Genomic DNA, 14,522 nt, shown 5'->3' on the forward strand with positions numbered 1-14,522 from the left:
TTTGAAAATACTTATTGTGTATTTCGTTCGGCAATTGAGCATATAAAATAAATCTACCAATCGAATATGTGTTGACTTTTGCAGTATCATGGTAGGACTTTTGTAGTATTAGTAGTTTTGTAGTATTAATATAGCTCATGGCATTAAATGGCATTTTTGATATAACTCCAACCCCACAATTTTAAATGGTATAAACATGGTTGCGAAGTCACGGATTCACTTTGCGCCTATAATATATCCAACATAGGTGGACCACATGTTCCATTAAAGAGAAACCGTACAGGTGCCTATTTTGCCAAACTTATAGGTGATAAAAAAATACTTCAATACACCCCCCCCCCCCACAGATGATTTTTGCCATCCCAAATTTCTTACACTGACTAAAACTTTGTATTGTTTTAATCCTCTGCAGCCTGAGTCGAAAGCCGGCGTATTCAGAGACAAGGATCAAATAAAGTCAAGCTGAGTGGGTCTTTTTTGCCCTTCTGATTATTTACTGGCTTTTAGCATCGATAATTCTCTTCATTTAGTTAATTAAACTTCGCTTGACTCTAATGTTCAAGTTATCAGTTACAATATTTTCTATGTATTAAGTGACAATAAATATTAAGATGTAATTGGTCTTAAATTTTGGTACACTTGCAATGGCTATGAGAAGGTGTATTTTTTTGGGTGGGGGGGGGGGGGCAGGGACCAGCGACAGAGGCCCTTGAAATTATTTAATTATTTGGGCAATCTGACAGAGTGAATCCGTGATGTCACAATCATTTTATGATATTAAAAGTTGAGAGAGTTCCAAATGCCATTTGCTCACAGTCTGTTTATGTTAGATAAGTATGTGATGCATTTGCCGCTTTGGTGCTTTTTGGTATTTTTCATGTAATCTTTGATTTTTCTCAAACCCTCTGGACTATTCTTTTTAAGTTCAATCGCGATTGTTAACGTCAAGCGGTATACTAAAAGCTAAACTTCAGGTGCAAAAAACCTCTTTTCGGGATCATAAGGGAGAAATTTACAGAAACGAATAACCTGAGGCAGTTTGCTTATTGCTCACATATACAGTTAGGTATAACATACGTGGCACTTTGGCGGCCTTTGTGACCTATTTATATTAGATTTGTTTCATTTAATTATTTCTTTAAATTTTCAATAGAATCTCACATATCTATCAAATTTCGTCTGTTTTTTTTTATTCCTGGATATTCCATTCAAAGTACAGAAGTCAGCAATTTTCAATTTTTTAACTATACTCATGATGTATGACGTTACTAACTTACTGCCCTCACGCATAAGTTGATCAAACGCGGCTACTACGCAGAAATTAATATTATAATAATATAATATATATAATTATATACGCAAAATCTGTCTAGCTTTAATGATTGCACATCGGGTAAGTGCATTGGAACATATATATATATATACATACATACATATATATATATATATACACGCTAATATGTACGCATATTATATATATGTAATATTTATAATTATACATACTGGTTTTGTACTGACAACTTTAGACTGGAAGGGTTTTGCAATCGAGGAAGTCACTATTGACGTCGATTCGTTTAATGTCCTTCTGTTCCTTGAAGCAAGATTGAATATTTTAGAGTCAAGCAAATCAATAGGCTTTTTTGTTGTTAGTGAGCTGCGGTCTCACGAGAGAACCGTAAACCTCTTACAGGTATGATGGATGAAATATAAAACTAAAATATCAAGTCAAAGAAATGCAAGATGGTAGAGTACTCGTGCATTTAAATTCTTCTCATTGTCAAACAAACAGACCAGACTGTCAACTTGTAATAATTAAATTAGTGGCACCTTTTAAATTACATTTTATACATATATATATATGTATATATATATATATATATATATATATATATGTATATATATATATATATATATATATATGTATATATAAATATATATATATATATATGTATATATAAATATATATGTATATATATATATATGTATATGTATATATATATGTATATATATATATATAAATATATATTTATATACATATATGTATATATGTATATACATGTCCAATATCTGTCATATCAAACATGTTTTAAACTAACCAGAAGTGGTTGTTTATTTTTGCAGGCTGCAAGCAAAAAAAGTCGATGCTTTGTTTAAGATTTTAACAGGAATTCACTAATAGTCTGGCTTCCATACAAGCTGAAATGTAAATAAATCACGTGAATAGACTTTAGCCGGGTTAAAGATTTGCAATTTTTGAAAATCTTAATCTATGCTCATGAAAATAGTTTTTGCGAAAGATGTGCGCAATATTCTTATAAGCATGTTCTCTATGGAGATATCATTCTCTAGAGGGGATGTATACCATCACATCGTATACACACATTGACAATCTACTTTGGCAGACATTTTGTAAACCTCAATAGTCGATTCCATAAAAGTACACACAGATTCCCTTTTTAATTAACAAATAACCTAAGGGTTACGAATCTGTATCCAGTGATTAACAAAAGCCGATATGATTGATTTATTGATCCGCCCGTCTTGTAACTTCTTTAAAAGTATGATACAAAACAAACGAAAGCGATCTTATTCGTGACATCCAGGCCATATATACTTCATCGAGATGCCCCTGGCTAGCCTACATACTTGGATTCTGGTTACACATTATTCCGAGGTTAACATTACAAATACAAATGTGAAACGTACGATAGAAAAGATAACCCTTTTTTTTTTTAGCGTTCATCGACTTATAAATCATGTTAATGATATGAGTATGTATTCAAGTTTCAACGCCTCGTAATTTGTGAAGCTCCATCGACCGCGGGCCTTAATCGTCATGTATTGAGTTAAGCTTACATACTTAAGGAGAAATGCCGGCAAAATCGGCCTGAGATTATTTTATTAACGGAATTACAGGTTTAGCAATTTATTCTTGCTTGGGGTTGATGGTTCTTGGTGAAAGAAAAAAGCGGAAAACGACTGTGAGACTTATAGGTCTACACTTTTCGCATAAACAAGGATACTTATGCTCAATTGAAACCACCATATGAGGCTCTTATAAAGTACAATGAATATGAATTGATGTGTGTCGCACGTTTTTATGATATTGAATGATGAAATCGGCCTTATATACTCTCTTAAAATGTTAGACTGAAAAATTCAGTCTTCTTTGAGACTGAAATTTTTTTCAGTGTTATACACTGAGTTTAGACTGAGAAACACTCTACTTAGACTGTATTATCAGTTACACCGTTCAGTCGCTGTTTTGGACTGACTTTATTAACCAATCAGCTAATCACATGTGGCATGTCATCTTACCATTTTCAGTCTCTGTATTCCACTGAAAAATGTATCCAATCAGAGAACAGAAATGCGTCTACGTCATCCGAAAACTTGCAAATACGCCGCACAAAAATAAGTGTGACAACGAGCGCTACAACTTGTGTACATATATACTACTATATTCTTCGCTTAGCCAGGTACTCGCTGTACTGTACGTACACACGCCGTACACACAGCTAGGCATGAACGAGACAGACGACCGTATGTCTAAGCTAGAGTAAAGGTTATAAATTAGCAATGGCTGAGTCTTTAAGAACTTTTCTTACAAATAAAGGTTTCCACGAAGAAGTGATAACAGTGTTCGAGGGTATGTATGTATGTTTTTTGTTGTTTTCCAATTAATACAGAATAAAAGCTTGGCAGTTCGTAACGTTAGTTATTCTAGGCTTGTGCGCGAGGTAGGCCTAGCTAGGCTGTACTATAGCAAATAGGGCCTAGGCTGTTGTTATAATTGGTGGGGCCTATTAACACGATCGTCGGGCGAATAAGCACGCCGGTCCTGCATATGTACCCGATCGTCGGGCAAATCAGCCCGCCTGTCCTGCGTATGTACCCGATCGTCGGCAAATCAGCCCGCCTGTCCTGCATATGTACCCGATCGTCGGGCGAATAAGCACGCTTGTCCTGCAGTATGTACTCGATCGTCCCAAAATGAATCTAGGCTAGGTTAACCTCATAACAAATACTTGGACATAATAATGCTCAAGAAATTGCAAAACACAGTACTATTATGCATAGATTGTAAGCACCCTTAATTATTTGAAAAATGTAGTGACTGCTACAGCCATTACAGCATGAAGCTATCACGGTACCAGATCGTTGGGCAAATTAGCCCGCCTGTCCTGCATATGAACCCAATCGTCGGGCGAATAAGCACGCTTGTCAGGACTGCAATATGTACTCGATCGTCCCAAATGAATCTAGGCTAGGTTAACCTCATAACAAATACTTGAACATAATAATGCTCAAGAAATTGCAAAACACAGTACTATTATGCATAGATTGTAAGCACCCTTAATTATTTGAAAAAATGTAGTGACTTCTACAGCCATTACAGCATGAAGCTAACACGATTCTGTTAAACCATTACCATTGTATTTAAATCATGTGGAAACTGGAAAAGAATTGGTATGCTTTTGTTATTTTATTAAACATATAGTGGGCCATCAGTCTTTATTATAAGATTTTACAGTAATATTACCATTCACTAATGTTATGAAATCAGTTTCTTTTACAAGCAGATAGACATATTAGTGAAATCAGTAGGCTAAAATGTAAATCATATTCCTTGTTCACTGGTTTTCTATGCTGATGTAATGGAATCAGGAGATGTCATGAACAATTTATCCTTAAAAAGAGAAATTTCTGAAAACAACTAACAACAAACCTTGCTTGGTAACCATGTACCTGCCAAAATCAACATGATAACCCATAAATGTTAGGTTGAATTTGAATCCACCTTCACATAACACATCTCACCCGCCATGGATGACATATTGCTGCCTATCGTGAATTGATATATCTCCTTTGTACAATGCCAGTCATGTTCTTGTTTCTCCATTCTCTCCTAAATATTATTCTAGTCTAGTCTCTCTACCTCTCAACATATCTTTTTTTAAGAATGTTTTGATTTATACCATATTGCTTGTCCTTTATCACATTTATTTTTATCTTCACCAAACAGGAGGGCACAGATATTGAGAGTGCAGCACAGGGCAGACAAGGACAATATTGACAGCCTTTCATCCTATCTCTCGGACCAGAATTGAACCCCAAACAATTCTTCATTGTGGCAGATAAACTGGCCATTCCAGCTGGGACAGAGGCGTAGAACATACATTTAACATAGACTATGCTCCCCCTCTACAACACTAGTTTTGTGTATGGAATTTTGCAACCAACAGAAGTGAAGTCTCTCGTCCGTATCCATGCCACATCTATAAGGGCAGCCAGCATGGAGTTACTTCAAGGAGTGAATGTTACTTTTTTATTGCTCTGTAGTCCGGAACCACGTGTGTCAGCATGGAGTAGCTTTAAAAGGGTGTGAAGACTCGCGCAAAAAGAACGTCTAATGCCGGTAATCTGACCTAGTTTCGAATGAGGTGTAACAGAAGTGTTAGACACTGCCATCGATCCCAGAAAATACAAACACAGCTTGCTACCGTCGGTAATTAGACACTAGTGTACAGTCAGTACATACAGCTACGGTCAATACCCACATTACAGTGTATAAACGATACAGCGATGAACATCTCAGGTCCAACTAAAGATATCAAGGTATCATGTTTCATTACTGTCTGTCTTTTTTAGCGACACGAACAAACATCACTTGCAAGCAACAGAAAGTTAACTTTTTCAGATGGCTGCATGCTGTTTGGGACAAATCTTCAATGCCTTTAAGGAGTAACTAACACATACCCTAAAACGTTAAATTGATTACCCGGAGTTTACAAACAGTTTTATATGAATAGGGAGGGCTCCAGAAATAAATATTTAATTGATTTTTGGTTTTTAAAAATGTTTTTTAATGATACTGATCTAATTATGAATGTAATTAAACAAACACCTAGTTGCCAAAAAAACTTTGTTGTATGATTTTTCGAGCATGTTATTTTAATGTTTACTTTAATGTTCCTACATTTCACTGCACTCACTATGTTGAAGGTTTATTTAATTAAGCAATTAATTAAGCTAATATTATTTATTGTGCACAATATTCCATAATTTGTTCCATGAAAAGCAAGTAACCTGATTATTATAAAGTCAGTAACTGTAGAAAATTCCATTTGAGAATATCCTTTCCTCATTATTCCCCCCCCCCCCCCATTGTTTTTAAATTTTAGTGATGTAATGAGTCAAAACTGTTTTCAATTTTTTAGTCGACTCTCGAGTGACATTTCTTTTTCAGCTAGAGGCCGACATTAAAGGATTCACGTGAGATAATTTATAAAACTTTAAAATTTGATTGAAATCCCAATCAAAATCACTATATATGATTACTATCAGAAAGTTAAGAAATAATTGAGGGTGGTATAATAGTCACATGTACTGTTTTTGCATACAAATTTGCTTTATATGAATGCCATATCATGAAATCGTGAATGCAGTATATAATAATTCATGTTTATCTAATAGCCATTATGAAGTTTGTGCCATTCTGTCAACTGCTTGCTTGTAACATTTTGTTTTGTGTGTGCTGGATAATGACTTTCAGCAATCGCCAATCTATATCATTGAAACACAAAGTATTAAATGTTCACCGCACTGATATATAGTTTGACCATTCCTAATATTTTATAAATAACCTGCTGAAAATTTGTCATATGTTTCCCCCATTTTGAAATCATTCTAAGAAAATTGTTGCTACTATACATTAATGATTCACAACTGGAAAAAAGGCAATGTACCAGATCCATTGTACTATCGTCGTGTTTCCATCATATCCCTTTTGTAAAGGCAGGATCGTATAGTTACTATATCCTTTACAGTGGAAAATTTAAAGTTCAGTGAGATCGGGAGATGGGATCAGCTGGGTATATAACCACTCAATTTACAGCTGTGTTGTCAATGAATTCCAGGGTATTACCACCTGGTGGTGACATACAAAGAATTTAAAGTGCTTTCTGTTACAGTGGTGTTGCCAGACATTTGAATCTTGGTTGGTGATATGTCTATTTGTGAATTCCTTCTCGGGGAAGGGGTTGCCCAGGCCACCCATTGGCGACACCACTGATCTGTTCTCAGCTCACCTAATCCTTTCCAAAAAAATTAAAGAACATTTTAGATCCAGGCCCAATTCAAGCAGAAATTTGACAGATTAATATTGAACTGAAAATATGTCACTGTTATGTAAAGTATCTTTATAATTTGAACGTTTGTTGCAAAGATAACATGTTTTGTTGAACATCCCTCAGAATATTGTAGTTTTGATTTCTGTTTTTTTTTAATATATTAAAAATTATATAAGAATATATAAGTGGGTTAGTGGGAATAAAATTACTGTTCGGTGGATATTGACAATTATATTTCTTGATGGAATACCATTTTTAATGTACTTTGTGTGTGACTGTCACAATGATTTTCTGGTCTTTATAGCCTAACATGATTGGATGTGAAGGTGAAGTCACTCCATGAAGTAGCACCTTTCAGTAAATTCCCCTGCATTAACAGATCATTGAATGTTGTCTTAATGACCTTAACTGCATCTTTATTGAAGAATTCCAGCACTTAGCCAACACGGAGGATCTATAGAAAAGCTTGTTCAATCCAGAATTTGCAATTTATAAAATTGACAGTATAGCTGTGATGTGTAATAATTCAGTCTAAAGGACCGACTGTTCAGTCTGATATCAGTCTTATAGACTGAAAGTATTCAATCTTATTAAGACTGGTGCTGCAATAAATCAGTCTAAACTGCTGACTGTTCACTCTAAAGTGGTTTGATTTTCAGTCTATTAGACTGAAGAGTATTTAGTCTAATTAAGACTGACCTTCAGTCTTTACATTTCAGACTGGAATTCAGTCTAAGTAGTCTGATCCCTTATCCCATCCATCATTAGACTGAAATTTCAGTCGATTAGACTGAAATTTCAGTCTCTCATTTTAAGAGAGAACCTAGGGGTATACAGAGATTACTAACACACAATATTACTCAAGAAAAAACATGTACAAGTGAATGTACTAAGTGTAAATTATTACGTCATATCTTGGCCACGTTCACGACGAGACCGCCACTACAAAAAAATTAAAAAATCCAAGTATTAAAACAGCTGCAAAATAAGTTTATTCCTTCTGTTACAAACATATAATTGACCACAGTCTGTTTCTTTCATTAAAATTTTTTGGCCGCATGAATATATATATACTCATGCTTGACCTTCGTGGTAAATTAACCTTGACTAAGTTGCATTCTTATGGTTAGTACGTAAGTTGTACCAGTATATTTATAAATTCAGTGTGGTTGTAACCCACGCACACTCTGTTCATCTTTTCAATTGACACCGAGTACTTTCGTTGATCACTAACTCCAAGATTGCAATCTGACACAAAAACTTCCTTTAACATTTTCAAGAGGTTTCAGTATACATCTGAGTGGACAGTAAGCCTAGCCTACCGCACATGCAGATGTTACCAAGGCTTATATAGACCACACCTATAGTATATAAATACACATATATATATATATATAGAAACCGCAGCTATTGTTGTAGTTGCCATCAGTAACTGGTAGTATGGTAACCTTAGACCCAGCAGGCAATATCGACAAATGTTTTTCTTATTGGGGGAGGGAGGATGGGGAGAGGGGGAGGGAGGATGGGGAGAGGGGGACGGGGTCTTCGACATTACATTATCACGACTGGAACTTCGCTCCAATGCAATTTTTCATTATTATATTACGACACTGCAACTTCCTGATATATGTTTTAGATATTCATGGAATGTTATCCGTACAACTTTTAGATTGGAATCTGGTGGAAAGAATAAATACACAGACTAGTGTAATATATAATTTTTACGGGCGTCGGGCGGTATCTGTGCATATCGCTGCAAGGTGTGCTTTTGGCTATGAAAGTGTACACACCATAGACCGATATATGATTGATGGATGCGTGGTTACAAAGCAGCCAGTCATGGCTATAAATGTTGCTTTTCGTCTTTTCCCAATTTAAGTTTATTTTTTTATATTTTATTACCGCCCTGTATACCTGATCGAAAACTAAATTAAATTACCGTCTTCACTCGATGAAACAATGTAAAACTGTAAAACCATGAAGCAAAATTGACAGTTCTCGATGATTTGTAAACAAACCAATATTTGCTTACTTGTAGTATTTCGTTCAAAAAACTACCCATGTTCATTATATTTTTCCCCATGGTGGAGTGTTTGCACAGTAACCTCAGTTCTATGTTGACATTTCCGAAGAACAAATATCACTGTGTGCGATGAATCGGGGAAGTACTTTGTCGTCGTCAAAGAAATTGGCCTATGATATAACAGATTTGTGTTAAAACAAAATGCTGCCAATTCTCTACAACAGTTGATGAACGAAAGCGAATTAGACAAAGTTAACGTAGTTCTAAGTCTTGACAACTTTTGCGAATTAATATCATAATTTCATGTTCGTAGTGTCAGTAGTAAAGTTTCAGTATAGACGCAGTTTGGATGGATATCCATGTTCCTTTCATATCTCTTAATTAATTCAAGCAATAAAAAGAAAATATTATTGCTTTAAATATCGTACTAATATCATTTACAAATATATAACATGAAGGCACGGGTATTACATATAGTCAATTCAAACTTACTCTACGAGCATCACACATCCTCTCACTGCACCACACCGAAGTGAATCGCAGTACGAAACTTAACATCACAAGCATCACAGTTATACAATGCTCCACACTGAATCTCATTGCATTACGTCTCCTTGTTATGCGAAAATGCTTCCCAGTGCATCACACTTCAGAATACTTCAAGCGTAGCACATTAGATTGAATTAAATTTCATTCATTTCATTCATTTCATTCATTTCATTCATTTCATTCATTTCATTCATTTCATTCATTTCATTCATTTCATTCATTTCATTCATTTCATTCATTTCATTCATTTCATTCATTTCAGTCGTCTCGTGAGGTAATTCACCCCACATTTGCATCACAGTGCATCACACACACTAGTAAAACTTGATGTCAAACTGCACTTTATTGCATCAACGGCTTTTCCCGCGCTGCATCACATTTCACCAAAAGCGTAAAAGTATCACAGTATATAAATCCCAATAAGCCATTATGTTATTAATTGTAACAGATCGTTTCACATTACATCTCATTGCATCACAGTATATTTCAATACACGAACATTACATTCCTTCGCAGTGCATCACATCAAAACACATCACGGACTATAACACACGTGTCTCACACGGGTATGTTATCACAATCAAACGTGCGCTATAGTATGTTCATTACACTCATTCACATTATCATGACAAAGTGCTGTAACATGTTTTCGTCACTTTGTTCCAAATATTTGTATAACATCCTTATGCACCATTTCGAACATCACATCTCTAGCGTAACACAAAGTTCTGTTATTTAGTGATTGCCGCATATAGTGACGCGAACAGGCTTTTAAAGGTGGGGGACAAATGATAATTTCCCTCGACTGATTTTAATAGGGACATGAACGTTTGTGAACGTGTTGTAGACGGGTCTAACAAATCCGAATGAGGCATGTGACTGTGTGGTCGTTGAATGTCGCTCTCGTGTAGGAGGGTCTGAGGTCCTTGCCCAGTGAGGGGGGGGGGGGGAATCAAATTTTAGAAGTCAATGATCCTTTCTGAGGCATATCTAGAGTAACAATTAGGTCAATAATTCAGTCTAAAAGCATGGTTATGCTAAATACGTTTGAATTTTTAAAATAAAATACCCCACCGTACGATCCCCCCCCCCTCCCACTGACGATGAAGGTGCGGTGAGGTATGGCCGGACCACATGCTCACCCTCCCCCCCCCCCGTCCCTCTTGTCCACGCCACTGTTCACACAGCTCGTAAGCTTGATATTATCAGAATACAAAAGTAGAACTTCTTCAGTGATTTATAACAAAGATCGTCTAGCAACATAGTTACATTTATATGCTGCATACCACTCAATAATTGGTTATCTTCTTTAAGCTAATCTGATTGATTCCTAAATAAATACATTACTCACTCCACGGATGTTTAGTAACTGTTGATAATCGTTGTCTTAATGCAAACATACCGACACTGTCGACACATGCATGTTATCATGTTCATCCAGCTGCATCTACCAGCAACACGTCATGTATGTTATCTTATGTACATGAAACACTCTCTTATGTATGCTATGTATGTCGGTATACGTCACGACATGACCTTAAGTGGAAAGGTCAAATGTAATAGTAATATAGCAGGTGGTATAGTTATTGGCAGCAAAACAGAGAGAAAAGAAAACAAGTGGAGAGGTAGAATACTTCAAATTTCTTCATGTCCCCCCCCCCCTTTAGCAAATAAATGGAACTTGCAGTGACAGGACAAATGAACGAGATTACCCTACTGCACCCCCCCCTCCCTCCTCCTTTTCTTTATCGTAATATCATCTATGTATGTATTTGTGTTCAGAGAGACATCAGGATTGTGGCTCGAGATAATTCTGCAAGCATACATACTTTTCGGATGAAATAATTTTAGCGATGGCCAATGATCTTTCCTTCAACATTGACTCTTCATGTTACTTATACATTCATGATATATCCTTCTTCTTTCTTAATAGAAAATATTTTTAAAAAATACATTTTTTCGGAAGACATTTTTTCCTGATTGAAATAACGCAGAGTAAATTAGATTGTTCATCTGATAAGCTAAACACACATCATTCTAATAGAAACAGGATGTCGTGAAATGTAACTGGCTGTACAAGTGAACACATTACTGTTGCTTCACAATGAAAATGTTATAAAACATGGTGCACAATATACACGTCATGCATTTATATTGACACTATATAACCATTAAAATTGCCTCTAACATCACCCTATGCCAGCCCCAACTATACCACCCTTACCTCCCATTATTACCAAACCCAAACCTAGGCCAACACCACAATAAAACTCCTCTATACTTATTTTCACTGATACTGTCATGGAACACACACACACATATTTTTTAATTGAAAATTCGATATTTCTACTTCACTTCATTCTTATCACTGATTATAATTGACGTATACTATCCTAAACTTCATCGAAGTTATTTTGCCTTTGCTTGACTTCAAGTAGATAATGATGTATTTGCAAATCCCAGAGAGATGTTTATATAGAGTCCATTTATTTGATAATATGAACACATGAGGACATGCATAAAAATCGATTCAACTCACCCAAAAACTCTCGAGTATTCAGCGATTAAAATGATTATGCTCCTGGTATCACGTCACAACGTTTTGGATACACCTTTACAGATTCCATTCATATGTAAATAACCAGAATAACAGTTCCTTTTTTAACATATTCAACTTATGCGAGGCGTTTATAAATTTTCAAAATTGTGTCAATCTTTTTTTCCCCCTCTCCATTAAGTCATTTTCCCGTCTCTTTAATAGCCATTTATAAAGAGCGGAGGAGAAAATGGATGAACGGAACGTTCACAGATGAAATAAATACAAAGAAATTCCCACTGGGAATATAGGTCTTGATGAATGTCTAGACACTGTTGTGATTTCCTTTTTTGATTTTTGTTAAAACATCCTTCAACTTTCTCGGTCACTGGCAAATATTCTGTTTCGGCTTCCACGAGATCAACCAAGAGTAGAAAAATCGATTTTAATGCCAAAATATAAAAACTATAATCTGGAAACGACATCAGACTCTTGGGAAATTAAAAGATTTTACATTAAATGCCAAGACTCGCTAGACTATATACATCTTCGGCGGATTTCGTTGCAAATTTCAAACATTTTAAATAAAAGGCTACCCATCTTCTTCTTCCTCTTCTTCTTTTTACTCAGGCGTCACGAAAAGTATCAACGATGATTATTTTCAGTCAATTATTTTGAAATTCATAGCTTGTCAAATTCTTTCCGAAAAGTCCAATACCTTGATCTGAATGATCATCGGTGTGTTTCAAAGTTGTTGGTTCTAACACTCGATCCAGTAGGTAGAATAAGAATAACATTATTTAAACAGTTTATATATATGTGTAATGTATATCGACATCTATATTGTAATAACGCCAATGCACATCGTCAAGCAAGCTATGGCGAAGAGTGGGAGACCCGGTTAGAATCCTGGTGAGGGTTTTGGAAGGTTTTTTTTTGCACTGTTCAAATCTTAAAATTGTCCAACTTCAGTCCATTCGTGGGCGTACGTCTTTATCCTGTTAATGCATCAAAGCAAGAATTTCTCAATTTCATATTAATTGTTTCCATTGAGAAGTTTTGAATTGTTTTGAATTCGTTTATGAAATTGGTTTTGTAAAAGAAATACAAAAAAAACGAAAAGGAAAACAATGAAATAATTTCTGCAGTTTAAGATCTCTTCGTCAAATTGTAGCACCATTTTCTCTGATATAACTGACCAAAACGAACAGCCACAAACAAAATCAAAACTTTAAATATCTCCATTGCGATTCGGCGAAATAATCTCATACAGTAAAAAGCGATATTATTTAGAGGCTATACACAATATCGACGATTCTTGTTAGATTTGCCCCGTTAGAAGAGGAATAAAACCTCAAAATCGTTCTTCCTTCAAAGATCTCAGCTGGTAAGGTTCAGCCACGTCATCCGCTGACATCATAGTGTATCAATTATTAATAAATGAACATCTCTTTTAGATGTACCTTCCTTAAATACAATGATTTTTATCTCCTGGATTCGATATACAAGTCCAATCCACTTTCGTTATATATGAAACTATTCATAGCTCGAACTACACTAGAAGAACTTTTGATGGCGCTGTTTGTGTTATGAGCTGAATATTTTGGGCTCAGCAAAAGGTTCTGTATACGTAACACGTAGCATGTAAATTTGTTCTCCAGGACCGTGGCATTAGTTGTTGTTGTTTTCAAGTTATTTATCGATTTTACTTCACATTTGAATTCGAGAAATCTGACCTTTTTCTTCTTGCAGCCTCCATTCCTCATTGAGGGACATGAGTTGTCTGTATATGTATAGCTTACTTGTAGTTCAAACTTAAGCAGTGTTACGAGTTTATTTTGATCCGAGTGATCGCGAGTGGTTTGAATCTAATGAATATTCATACCGTAATGATGCTGACGTCATGCTCATCTTGTGTGGATGACCAATGAGGGGCCTTTCAGTGGGAATACACGGAGCACGACAGTTGGTTTTCACCAGGTCTTCTGATTTGTTGCAATGAGTAGAAGGGACGTGATAGTTCTATATGGTAGAATTACTTATTTGACATTGAGTGTACCACGAGAAGGTACTTAAAGTGGGCCACTGTGAGGTTTTCGTTCGAAATTAGTTTGCTGACTTTGCGGGAAAATTTTCCAATAATGTTTGTGACACTGAAAAAGAGAAATATATTTTGTTCAAGGTGCCATGATCGATATGAAAGGATAATGGATGGAGGTACATGCATATATTGTTTTCACAATGACACTGGCTATAATATATATATATATATATATATATG

At 35.5% G+C, this 14,522-nt stretch overlaps 1 protein-coding gene and 1 long non-coding RNA gene across 3 annotated transcripts in view; one reads left to right on the forward strand and one right to left on the reverse strand.

The window, feature by feature from the left end:
- LOC139967402 (probable G-protein coupled receptor No18) overlaps positions 1-13,728 on the reverse strand; it is a 48,812-nt gene extending 35,084 nt beyond the window's left edge. For both annotated transcript variants that reach the window (XM_071971150.1, XM_071971148.1), the window contains exon 1: positions 12,245-13,728. The gene's annotated coding sequence lies outside the window, so the exon portion shown is untranslated. The remainder of the gene's footprint in view (positions 1-12,244) is intronic.
- Positions 3,151-7,380, forward strand: LOC139967398 (uncharacterized). The gene is made up of 2 exons (XR_011792982.1): positions 3,151-3,649; positions 5,027-7,380. It is a non-coding gene; the product is annotated as an uncharacterized lncRNA (long non-coding RNA).
- Positions 13,729-14,522: the final 794 nt, after the last annotated feature.

Source organism: Apostichopus japonicus, chromosome 5 (genome assembly GCF_037975245.1).
Source record: "Apostichopus japonicus isolate 1M-3 chromosome 5, ASM3797524v1, whole genome shotgun sequence".
Taxonomy (NCBI): Eukaryota; Metazoa; Echinodermata; class Holothuroidea; order Aspidochirotida; family Stichopodidae; genus Apostichopus; species Apostichopus japonicus.